The following is a 14,258-nucleotide window of genomic DNA, read 5'->3' on the forward strand; positions in this document are numbered from 1 at the left end:
TAGATGGTTTCAGAAACCCGACATATATGCAATTTTCTTTTCATTTGATCTTGCTAACAAACAAAATTGACCTTCAACTTTATATATTAGTTGACTTGTAAAATAACCACATAAACTCATAATTCAAAGCCAAACTAATGTTTTCGAATTGTGATTTACCCGCGCTGCATCGTGCGGGTACACCACTAGTATATATATATATATATATATATATACATATATATATATATATATATATCGCGCGGGTACACCACTTATATATATATATATATAAAGATATTTGTGAATGAACTATTTAAGACAAATACATATATATTTCTGAAGAAGATGATAAATTACAAATCACAAATATGTACCTATATACAAGACATGAACCGACACCATCAAACAATGTGATGGTTCGACCCTCAACCACCTATAACTGCTAATTACCATCGGTGTTGATGTGTCACATGACACATGTATTTAATTACATAACAATACTAAAATATTAGTAATTAAATGTCTAATACTTAACAAATGATAATGATATTTAATTTCCAACATTTTTATATTTAATGAACATAAGGCTGCCTATAAAAATCATGAATTTATATTAAACATTCTAACAACCTTTTAAAGGTTCATTGTGTATTGATTATGCAGATGCATCATCCCATTCCCAAAGGTTTAGAAATTTCTAAATCCATATAAATCGATTGCTTCGCTCACTACATGCATTAAAAAACGTAAAACTAGTTACCCAACATTTACATCAATAAAATCATTACTTGGTTAAAGTGGGTGCTTCACTCACGGCATGCATAAAAAACGTTTTAAAAAAGCTAGCAAATGAAAAAGTAAGGAAATAACTTTTAAGATGAACACACACACATATAGATACATAGAATTCTATATATATATCTATGAGGTCGAGTATGGATTTCTGTTTACTCACTTTAAATTGAGTATCCGTTTCCCTCCTTTTGTTGCTAGGATTGGAAATCCAGTATTTTACATATCCATACGATATGATTGAGATAAACAAAGAGGATCCCAAAAGTCTCCATGCATGATAAAGAACAAACTAGCTACCAAAAAGAAGCCAAAACACACAAGATCCGGAAACCAAACCATAACTGACCCCATATACAACGGACTATGTTATGTGAGGGTTTCACTTAGGGAATGGAAAAGAAAAAGGAGCTGGCAATGCATGAATCAGACTAGAGAGATTCTTAATCATCTGTTAGACCCCATAATTCTTATATGCAAAAGTAATGAAGAAAACAAGTGATGAAGAACCAGAAGGCCGATGGAAGACTGCCAAGCAAAATAGCTAAGTGTTCAATACAACCAGAGGGTCGATGAATCGACCAGAGATGTGATGGATCGAGCATCTTCATAGCCCCTCTGGTTACCAACACTTGGAGTTTTCTACTATAGTTCAACCAGAGGCATGCGATGAAGATATGAAGATAAGGTTGAATAACGCCCCATGGAAGACAACTGGCGATGACTAATCGACAGCTGGATTCTACAAAGTTTACCTTGTTTTGTTTATTATCCATGTTTAGATAAGCTTTATCTTTACTAGAAGATTAGCTAGATAGTCTCTTTAGATAGTTATCTTAAATTAGCTCTCTAGTATAAATAGGTGATTAGGCCTATTGTAATCTTTGATGTTTTTTACAATCATTGAAATAAAAGTGAATCCTTTGACACTCAAGTATATTCTTCGAATGTTCATCTTTTGTTCTTGAGTGTTCATCATTTTATTCATCCAAACTATATAATTAGGTTATTCTTAAATTAATTATAAGTGTTATTGACAGACCTGGGATCAACAATTGGTATCAGAGCCAATTGATTGTTCTTTAATCAAAACGATCATCAAAAACTCTCAATTCGCCTTTTTCACTCTTTTTAAGTTTCATAAAAATCTTCTCTAAAAAGCGTAATTCTTCCCTTCCAAATCTTCAATGGTCAACTGGAATTCTGCTTATAGTGTTGGTTCCCTCACCAAACCACCAACTCTTCAAAGAGAAGAGTATCCGCAATGGAGGATAAGAATGGTAAATTTCTGGAAGGGATGGATAGAAATCTTCTGCGATCTGTCATGGAGGGACCCTACATACCACAGACTCTTGTTCCAAGAGTCCCAGAAACGAGCACCACAGGAGAAATACCATCCTACTACATGCCCAAGGATGAGAATAATTGGGATGAAGATGATATGGAGCACGTAGAAACTGACAAGAAGGCCAAAAGATTAATTATCATGGCCATTCCCAATAAAATCTTCCAATCCCTCGATGCATGCACCACATCAAAAGAACTATGGGATGAGCTGGCAAGTCAATTGGAAGGAGAAGCAAAAGCGAAGAAAAATCATAGAGCTCAATGTCTCAACGAATATACCAACTTCAAGGCTCTTCCTGATGAACCGATTCAGAAGACGTACGATCGTTTCAACACATTGATCAATCAATGTCGATGAAACGACATCTCCAGGATGAAGGAAGAAAATAATGTGTTATTCTTTAAAAGTCTCGGCCATGAGTGGACACAGCTGTCGATGTCCCTCCAAGCAAATCAGGACTTAGACAACTCGTCACTTCATGACGTCTATGGAACACTGGCTGCACAAGAGAATGATATAATGAAGAGAAAATTATCCATCGGTAGACCCATTGCTATTGCTACAGAAGAAAAGGATGTTTCAAGGACTTCCACCAGAGACCACAGGAGAAAAGGTAAAAAGGCACTGGTAGTGGAATCAGATTCGGAAGACGAGACATCCGAATCCGATGATGATCTCAAAACCTTCGCCAAATCTCTGGCCTTGATAACAAAACAATTCCAGAGGAAGTTCATCAAAAAGCCATTTGAGCGAAGAGACTCCAGAAGGGATAAGTTCCAGCCCACCTATGAAAAGAAGCCGACAAAGTTCCATCAGAGGGAAGACAGAAGAGAAGGAAGAGAAGATAGAGAGGATAGAAGAGAGAAAAAGAGAGAAGACAGAGATGAAAGGAAGAATGACCTTTGTTGCTTCAGATGCGGAATAATCGGTCATTTTTCAAAAGAATGCAGAGGACGTCTGGTGAAGGATACGGACTATTACAAGAACAAGTACAAATACAATCCTAAACAGCGAAGCTTGATGGCTGAAAAAGAAAATTGGGTGTCTGATTCTTCGTCTGATGAAGAAGACAAGGCACTCATCTGTCTCATGGCCACGTCCAATGCAGAATCCGCCTCTGATTCTGATGAACATGTATGTGAGTCTTCTATCGATGAAACCAACTCTGCTCCATCAGAGCTAGAGTTAAGGGTGATGAAACTTTCAGAGGATTTCTTAAAACTTAAGGAAAAATTAAATTTTGAAAAATCTGAAAGAATTAAAGCGGAAAAAGAAGTCAGTTTCTACAAAAGAGAGACTGATCTTCTAACTGAAGAAAAAGCTGAACTAGTCAAGGAAAAGACTCGCATAGCCTCTCTTAAAAAATTAGAGGAAGAAAATCTTCTGGATTTGAAGAAGAAAATATCTAAGGACTTAGAAAAGAAGGCAAAGGCCTTAAAAGAATCCAAGGCAGAGAGGCTCAACTCAATTGCTCTCAAAGATTTCTTTCAAAAAGAAAGGGAGATTCTTCATCAGAAGCTTCAAACCAATGAACTTCTGATGAAAAAGTATAAAGATGCACAAGATGTCTTTGAAAAACTTAACGAACAAAAGGACACTCAAGGGATTGGATTCAATGAATTGGACTCCTTCATTGAAACAAAGAAATCCACCCTTGAATCCACTTTCAAACTTGGATGCATTCAAAAACATGACTTTTTCCCTAAACGCAAGGCAAACTTCAAAAGGGTTAAAGTCGATGGAAAATTGTCCTTTTAAGACAGGATTTTGAAAATGTGGTGTACGAGAACAACACATGTAAGAATTCTGATGAAGGGAACGATGCCTCCACACCAGAGACCGATGGAAATCCCATGGTTAAACCAAAGTCTCTGGTTATTGATCCCACTTCATCAGCAAGTGCTGTTGATGAAAAAGAGAATCCAAGTAAGGAACCATCATTTGATGAATCTATGAACCATCCAAGTAATATCGGAAGTTCATCTAAGTCAGAAGCGATGGAACCCTCAACAGATCACTCTGAAGCATCAACCTCTGAACTCACACCTCCCACAAACATCCATGATAATTTTGATTTCGAGAAATCAACGAGAGACTTTCTTGACTCTTTATCTAAAGAAGAAATAATCTGCAAATCACCAGAGGTCATTGAGGATAAGAAGTCTCAAAACTTCAAACCCTCAGTGAATTCTGATGTTCCAGCATCTATAAAAACCTCAGATAAAGGAAAAGAAAAACTGAGTAACACCAAGACTGCCAAAGATACCCCACAAGGCCCTAGTACCTCATCTAAGTTCATTAAGTTTACTCGCGCGTAAAAACAGAAGTGGCCTGCCTCTGAAACTTCTAACCACCACCTTTCCTCTTATTCAGCTAAAGAAAAGCAGTCCTTCCTCTGGAAGTGAAGACCAAGCCTTCCATAAATAAAAAATCTAAATTAGATAGGAAGTTTGTAAAAACCACCAATGCTAGGACAAAATTTTTATCCCCTGCATTTACTTCTTCATTTTCATCGAATAAAAAGAAAGTTAGACATTCATGTCCTAAAAATCTTAATCGCCAATGTCTAGCTCTTTTACAAAAGCTGAGGAACCACATGTTAACTCATCGATGCATATTTTCCAAACACGTCTATCGCTATAAGGTACAAACCAATGAAAACGTGAAAAAGCCCAAGACTAAGGGCAAGGGAAATGCAAACAGACCCAAGCTTGTAAAGGCTAAGGGAAATGAAAATCAGCACACTCCCAAGAGGGCTGATGAAAAGAGAAAGGTCATATGTCCGACTAACCAACGTGGACCCATTATAAAATGGGTACCTAAATACCCTTAACTTGTCTTGTAGGGCCAACATGTGAAACCATGGTACATGGATTCAGGTTGCTCCAAGCACATGACTAGTGATAAAAGTCAGTTGTCCTCCTTCATCGAAAAATCTGGAGGCTCTGTCACTTTTGGAGACAACATCAAGGGTACCATCAAGGGATACGACACCCTCATTAACGGGAACATCTCCATCAGCAAAGTGGCTTATGTTGAAGGTCTGAAGCATAACTTACTAAGCATAAGCCAATTCTGCGACAAGGGTCTTGAAGTCAGATTTCACAAAGGTTTCTGCATCATCGAAACACAACCCGGCCAAACTATCATCAAGGCAAAGAGAGAAGGGAATCGCTATCTTCTGGATTTTCAATCCTCTGTAGGACAAGACACCCTCTGCCTTGTATCCCATAAGAGCGATGAAAATTGGCTATGGCATCAGAAGTTCTCTCATTTGAACTTTGACGTTCTAAGAAAGCTAGCCAAATAGAAGCTGGTCAAGGGGATTCTGGATCTTAACTTCGAAAATGATCATCTGTGCTCAGCCTGCGAAATGGGAAAGGTGAAACGAGCCTCCCATAAAACAAAGTTAGAAACCTCCTACACCAAGCCCTTGGATATGATTCACATCGATCTCTGTGGGTCCCATCTCTACTCAAAGCCTCTCTGGAAAGAAGTACATCTTGGTACTAGTTGACGAATACTCCAGATACATATGGGTTGAGTTTGTAAAGAAAAAATCAGATGTTCCTGAACTTCTCATCGGGGTGATGAAAAGGCTCCAAGTCCTTCTACAACGCAAACTCATAAAAGTTAGAAGCGACAATGGGACTGAATTCAGAAATGCCATAATTGATGAATACCTCATCAACGAAGGTATTTCCCAAAACTTTTCAGCAGCCAGAACTCCACAACAGAATGGGGTAGTGGAACGAAGGAACAGAACCCTCATGGAAGCAGCAAGGACCATGCTTGCTTCATCAGAGTTACCCATCACCTTCTGGGCTGAAGCTATCTCCACCACATGCTTCACCCAGAACCAATCAATCATCTACAAAAGGCACAAGAAGACACCCTATGAACTCATCAATCAAAGAAGACCAAATGTCAAATATTTCCATGTATTTGAGTGCAAATGCTTTGTACTCAATGATAGGGAATATCTTGGCAAGTTCGACAAGAAGGCTGATGAAGGGATCTTTCTGGGCTATTCTCAAACCGCCAAGGCCTATAGAGTCTACATCAAACAGACAAAGATCGTTATCGAAAGCATCAATGTGTCCTTTGATGATTCCATACCAATGACTTCTGGAGACAGCAGTTCAGGACTCGGACTTCAACAGAGAGCCTCTAATTCATCACTCGCCAAACCAAATGAATCAGAGTTAGCTCATTTATTTGAAGACATCTTCGAAGATGAAGTAATCTCTGGAAATGCACCCACTGCTAAAATCCCTTCCAGAGCCGATGAAGAACATGAAATCTTCAATGCTGAAGGCACAACTCTTTCTGAAACTCATGTTACTTCACCTTCTACTTTTAATCTCTTCGAGGGGGAGCAAGCAGTTCCATCAGTTGATGAAGAACTGCATCCTATTGCTCCAAAACCCCAATCTTGTACTAAATGGACAAAAGACCATCCACAACACCAAATCATTGATGATCCAACATCTGGTGTCAAGACGAGATCCACAACAGCAAATGAATTCCTCTTCGCCAACTTTCTGAACATGATTGAATCGAAGACCCAAATTGGCTAGATGCAATGCAAGAAAAACTACTCCAATTTGAAAAAAACAAAGTGTGGTCCCTCATGCCTCTACCCAAAGGGAAGACCACCATAGGAACCAAATGGGTCTTCAAAAACAAGAAGGACGAAGATGGCATAGTCATAAGGAACAAGACCAAGCTTGTTGCCAAGGGCTACTCCCAGGAAGAAGGGATTGACTACGATGAGACATTTGCTCTCATCGCAAGACTTGAAGCCATCAGGATATTCCTAGCTTATGCAACACACAAAGGCTTCAAGGTCTATCTGATGGATGTCAAGTCTGCCTTCCTCAACGGTAAGCTTCAAGAAGAAGTATACCTGTAGCAAGCACCCAAGGCCTGGTATGAAACTCTCTCCACCTTCCTCATTGACAATGGATTCGAGAAAGGTACAATCGATACAACTCTCTTTCTCAAGAAGCATAGAGGTAACATTCTACTTATGCAAATATATGTGGATGATATCATATTTGGCTCTACTAATGCAAAATTTTGCAAAAAATTCTCAGAGCTGATGAAAAGCAAATTTGAGATGAGTACGATGGTAGAACTTAGTTTCTTCCTTGGTCTTCAAATAAAACAAACTCCAGAATGGACTTTCATCAATCAGTCCAAGTATGTGACTGACCTTTTGAAGAAATACTGTCTCTCAAATTCATCATCGATGAGAACACCTATGGCTACAGGAGCTAAGTTGTTTGCTGATCCATCAGGAAAATCTGTGGATGTCACAACCTACAAAGGCATGATTGGATCACCCTTGTATCTACCTGCTAGTAGACGAGATAATATGTTTGCTACATGTCTTTGTGCAAGGTATCAAGCTAATCCTAAGGAATCTCATCTTTCTGCAGTCAAGAGGATCTTTAGATATCTCAAGGGAACCCCTTCATTGGGTCTCTGGTATCCAAAGAACTCTAACTTTGATCTAATAGCCTTCACAGATGAAGATCATGCAGGTTGCAAGCTTGATAGAAAGAGCACGTTTCGAGGCTGTCAACTCTTGGGGAACAAGCTGGTAAGTTGGACATCCAGAAAACAGAATTGTGTTTCAATCTCTACAATAGAAACAAAATTGTTCACAAGTCCAAACGATTCCCATCCTCTGTGACTCCAAGAGTGCCATAGCCATCTCCGCAAATCCTGTGCAGCATTCCAAGACCAAACACATTGATGTAAGGTACCACTTTCTGAAAGACAATGTCAAGAAAGGTACAATAGAGATGTACTTTGTTCCTACAGAGATTCAACTTGCTGACATTTTCACAAAAGCTTTTTATGAGAAAAGATTTTCATTTCTTGTCATCAAGATGGGTATGCTGAATCTCACCACTTAGAGCCTCTGGTTCTAAAGACTAGAGCATCTGGTTCTAAAGACCAGAGCCTCTAGCCAATTAGAAATACTTGTTTAAATTTTGGCTAAACTTTTTCATCGCCTTTGGAACCAGAGCCCCTCTGGTCCAAAACAAATACTTTATGATTTTTTCTCTAAGTACTTCCTTTTAAACTAGAGCCTCTGGATTCCAATCCTTTAAGACCAGAGCCTCTTTGGTTACAAAATTGGTCTCCTTTATACTTTCATACATATAACTTAGTCATATTACATCATTTATGTAACCAGAGCCTCTGGTTACAAAGACCAGAGCTTCTGGTTTCCAAGTCCTTTGCGACCAGAGCCCCTCTGGTCCAAATTGGACTTCTCACACACCTTTTTCTTACATACTTTCATTATTTTTACATATCCTTCACAACCAGAGCCTCTAGCTCTAAAGACCAGAGCCTCTGGATTCAAAGTCTTTGGAATCAAAGCCCTCTAGTCCCAAAGGCCCATCCTTTTCATATCCATTTACATAAACTTATCTAAATTCCATATATGTTTCCATTATCATTCACAACCAGAGCCTCTGGTTGTATAGACCAGAGCCTCTGGTCATCAAATTAAACCTCCTTATTAATCTTAGGAGGAGTTTTTAACTAAATACATATCCCCATGCATCATTTGAGGAGGAGTTTTGTATTCATCATCATGCACACATTGCACAAAATATGCATTTTCCAACCTAGAGCCTCTGGTTTCATCTATACATGTCACACCCTGTTAAAGTGGAAACACGAGATGAAACAGGTAAGCGAGTCACAACAACATATATTAAATAACACCATTCAAATTTTACAAGATTCGAATTTAACATCCTTAACTAAGTTGGAGATAGAATAAATCTTTACAAAAGTTTCAAAATGAACTTAATCTGTGTCGTCACATATATGCTCCAAAACATCATTTCTTGCTTATTTCCTGAAAAGCATGAAACATAAAACAACGTCAACTACAAAGAGTTGGTGAGTTCACAGATTTTCATATGCACAAAATTATTTTCAATGCATAAATCAATTCTTGCAAACTAATACATAAACTTGCACCCGATAAATGTAAATCTATAACGATGTTTAAAACTTGAGACGCTACTGAGCCTTTCCTGACCAATGTGCCCCATAATTTTACGAACTACCATAAAGTGGCCCGCGCTCACTAAGGTACCACGGTTCGTATCAGTACTACTTCAGCGGTGGCACGTTCGCGCACATAAGTAGACTATTAAACATAAGTAATGTGCACCCGTTTTTGGGTGCGACTGTCAACACAATAGAGGCTATCCACAATTACCACGGCCCGGGAACGTACCCGAGTTAACTAGTAGCGTTTACGGGAGGGGACTTTTTAAAACATATCCTTTCAAGTACATCAATTTACCATTTATACCATAGTGCAATACAGTCAATTTTTCATAACTTTTTAAAACAATTTTACAATGAACAATATAGTTTGCATAACTTCATGCTTTCCCCCAGTTTAAATAAACAAAAAGCAGTAAAAGTGGGGCCGTGAATACTCACAAGTTTGCTGATGAATATCCAAGAATTTGATGACGTTTGAAGCACTACACGTCCACCCTAACTTTCCTAAACAGTCCGAAATCCAATAATTAGATCACCTATCGGGTCTCGATAAAGATAAAGTCAAATTATATTTTGTGTAATGCCAATGATTTTTTATGAATTAAAGTTGATACTTATATCATTTGCTCTAAAAATAGTCCAGAAATTATACATTTTAAAATCAAAGCCCTTTGCACATAGAGTTACCACTTGGACCGAATGCAAATTTTGTTTCTGGATTTTTGGTCTCCCAAATCGCTGTCAAAAGGAACCTTCCATAACTCTTATTGAGTCCAAATTTTTATGCCATCAAAAATAATGAGTTAAACAGATTTTTCCCAAATATCAAGAATTTTGGATGGGTTTAAGGCACTCATCATTACCCTACAACTTTGAGTGACACAGTCCTCAAGACAGATTGCACATTCTTCGAGTGACGGCCGTTTGGGGGGTCTAATGATTTTAAATTTATTTTAAAGCTAACACATAAGGCTAACTTCCAGAAAAAAGAATCACCCATGTTTATTGAGTTTTGAAGGAGATGTGACTGATTTAAAATGCATGCAAGATTCTGCCAGCATTGCTCTTTTTGCACCATAATCTTGTATCAAGAACTTGAAGGCTCAAAACTCAATATTTTATGAGTGAGACCAGATGCTTCAGAAAGATAACTCATTAAAATAAGTTCTAAGAGAAAGATAGACCATTTTGGAGGAATATCCAAAGAGATATGGTCGTCCAAAATAGGTTTTACCTACTGTCAAGTGTGCTGATTGACACTTATTTTGTTTTGAACATTTGAAGGTTCAAAACTTACTCTTTTTATGTGATTCCAGTGGGGATAGAACCCTAACTCACTCAACTTCATTTTAAAAAAATAAACGTAGCATTTAGACTATTATTTTAGGAGAAATGGGCGACATAACTACTAGGTAGTAATCTGTCAGCTCCAAACAGCCCCTTTTATGGTCAAAAACCCACATGCAAGCACTTTTACCAATTTTTCTTGTGTTCCAATGTTTGTAGATCATAGATTATCATCATTTTGAGGACATTTTCAAGTCTTTGATGTATAATCTCTCATCTTAGATTCTCCAGAAAATTTGTTTACAAAAAGAAGAGAGAAGAAATGTGTATAAGATGAGAAATCATGTTGAAATACAAAGATAATGTAACTAATCCATTACCTTTGCTTGCTACTTCTTGAAGATTTAAAAGTTCTTCAAGATGATGGAATTTAAGATTGGTTTAAAGATGAATTCGGCTGGAATAGGAGTTTTTAGAGAGAGAGAGAGAGAAAAGGGATTATGTAAAATGAAGATGGAAATGAGATATTTCAAGAGATGTGATCTTTTTATATGAGGACTTAATCGAATGAGAGGGGCCAGCCCTTTTTAAGGCCCAAACCAAATCTTATATTATTATTATTATTATTATTATTATTATTTTATAAAATAAAGCCCATTTAAATCTGAGTATAAATACAATTTGAGAAATACTGATAAAAATATTAGCATTACATCAAAATTTGAAATTTTTGGTAAAATTATTTGGACATTCAAATGAGATATTTTAATTTGGACTTTATAATATCAAATTTATTATATTTGGAGAATTTTTAATGTATTTGACATTACATAAGTTAACTTTATCAGTTACCCGTCGAAACAAGGTTTTTTAAACTATATTTTGGGAACTAAGCAAGATGAATTCCAATCAACATGACTAGATCCTAATAAAATGTCACAATACAGAGCCTCTGGATCACACAAATGCTATATAAATGATGAATCATCCCTTGCATTCAACCAGAGCCCCTCTGGTCCATCATCAAGGGTTTGTTTTTCCATCAAAGGATTTCCTATGCCTAACTAGAGCCTCTGGTTTGTCTATCCAGAGTCTCTTAGTCATAAAACCCAACATTCCATCGATGAACAAGGTCATCACTCTCAACCAGAGACCTCTGGTTCCCCCTCCAAAAAGTCATGACCAACCAAAGCACCTTTGGTTCCCCCTCCAAAAAGTCATGACCAACCAAAGCACCTCTGGTTCCATGACAAAATTATTTATACCCAAAAAACCCATCTTTAATTGAAAACCTTACAAAATAGCAGCTTTTGTGACTAAAAACTATACAACATGGGTTTTTAGAAGAGCAAAACTTCGTAATGAGTATTTATCTTACAATTAGATGGAATTTTACATATTAAATAATTTTTTTGGATTATTCTTCAAGAAATATTATTTGGGATAATTATTTAATTATCCCAAATCACCCAAACGTCATCCTACACACGCCTGACACCTTCAAAAGGTTGTTCCCTAGAAAACCCTTCATTTCTCAACCCTTCCACCCCAATCTGACACGTGTCCACCTGCATTAATGACACTATGAAGATATTACGACCCACGATCACCCTAACGATCACCTTTTTGCCAAACGTCCCTTTCAATCATTACTATCATTTAAATTAAAATACCCAAAAACCACCCTTTCCACTTCCCCACTTATAAATACTCGTCTTCCCCACCACTTACCTCTTTATACTGGCAAAGATGCAAGATCTTCTCGGAGAACCGTGGCATCATGGGGGACATTGATGCCCCAAATGACATGGTTTGTTTGGTGAAGATCTCCCGCGCAAAAGTTTCAAAAGTGTTATGTATCCCAACTCGCCAAGAACTCAACATCGAATACTACGCCGAGCCACCCACCAGTTCAGATATCCTACGGTTCATCAAGATGCTAGGTTACAACCGCGACCTACGAAATGCATCAAACTTCAAGAGGCAGTTCTTGCCTCCTATGTGGAACATATTCTTCTTGATCCTCAACTGACCCCTCACCTGCAAGCTCGGGAGAGCATGGATCAAGGGAACATTAACATTACGACAATAATGTATGGCCTTTTCTTAAACCTATCGCTGGATTACGCCCTTCTCATTTACAATGAGATCCATGCATTGGTGATCAAGAAGTGCAAGCTCATGACCACAGGAAAGCCACTCTCCTCTATTCTCTTCCCGCGGTTCCTTGCCTTATTTATAAGGGACGTGATGAGGAGACACAATCTACCAGTCGAAGAACCCTTCACGCAACAATACTTGATGAACGACCATCGCCCAACCATCTCGAAGGATGGTTACACGATAGAGAGGACCATCTCGAGGGCCATGCTCAGTGTTATACCAGAGATGTCTGAGATTAGAAGAATTATGAACGCTCTCTGTTGTTCCAAGAACCGTGGGCAGCTACCCAGAGCAAATAGAGTCGTCCTCCGATGCAAGCGAGGGAGCATAGGAGTAATCTTCATCGGATGATGAAGATGATAATGATGACACTCCTTACGCATCCCCGACCCTATAAACACAACTCCCGCACCCACCTAACAAAGGGCAACCACACATGCTACCCCTGGCGATCAAGGCCAAAGGGGTATTGAACAAGGAAGGCCCAGTCCAATCCTCACCCAAGCCAGCCATCCAGAAGCCACTCTTTAGGCCTGTGGAGACGAATTAGCTGAGGAACCACATCATCCATTGCCTCTCTCCCAACAGGGAGGCAATGAAGAAATAAGAGCCACATCGCCTCATGGCTAGCCACAACCCAACACACACACGGAAGCATTTGTTGCTTCTGACTTTGAAGTTCCCCAAGATCGTTCAGAGTGATCTCCCATTCATGCACGAGCCCCTTTGATACTTGATATAGCGAAGGGGACACACACCTACTTCTCTTACTCGGCTTCTGAATCCGAAGAAGAAGAAGTAGTTGTAGCAACATCAGGAGATAGCTCCTCATTAGAGTGCTATCGAGGACTCGATGGAAGTCCTTCATTGCCCACATTCTCACAAGGCAATGAAGGTGCCTCTAGAGCTGAGGCACAACCTGCAGCATCTGTTGCTGCAGGGGTTACCCCTGTAGCTGATCTTGTCACAAAGGCAGAGTTCCAGGCCTTTGTCAACTTGACTCAGCAGTCCTTGAATGACCTAAAACTCATCTTACAAAGGATTGTTGAAACCCCCCCATCCATCGATTTAACTATAACATACACTTTCGCAAATACATTGCAATTATCCCCTTTACACGTATTTATATGATCAAAACGTAAAATTTGGAAGCAAACCCGAATGCAATAGACTATATATGAAATAGTCGGAATCATTGTACGAGGCCCGGGGTAAAACAATTGGAAAGAAACGGGTCGAAAACATCAATATCTACGTTACGGATACATAAAAACTGACTTTTATTGGAAGATATTTTTGAAATATTTCTACTGTAAGTTGTAAATTATCTCTTTACGAACACGTGAGCGAAAACCACATAAAAAACGGAGGTCCGAGCGAAAAGTTATGCGATTTTTAGTGATTAGTGGTCAAACCRAGTTTTCAGCCGAGTCAACTCAGTCCCAACTCGTAAAAGTCGGTTATACATGTTATTTACCTTMTTTTTCACCCAAAMYAGAYTCTCATMTCCAAAACTTACTACCAAGGATGATTTTGGCTTCATAGGGTTGAATCAAGGTTGTTTCAAAGGGTTTTGCTTATTTTTATGCCAAATTCATCCTCCAATTAAGGTATAACTATTTCATTGGTTAATCTCTTG

The sequence above is a fragment of the Cynara cardunculus genome, unplaced genomic scaffold (assembly GCF_001531365.2).
Source record: "Cynara cardunculus var. scolymus isolate 2C unplaced genomic scaffold, CcrdV1 Un_Scaffold_3779, whole genome shotgun sequence".
Taxonomy (NCBI): Eukaryota; Viridiplantae; Streptophyta; class Magnoliopsida; order Asterales; family Asteraceae; genus Cynara; species Cynara cardunculus.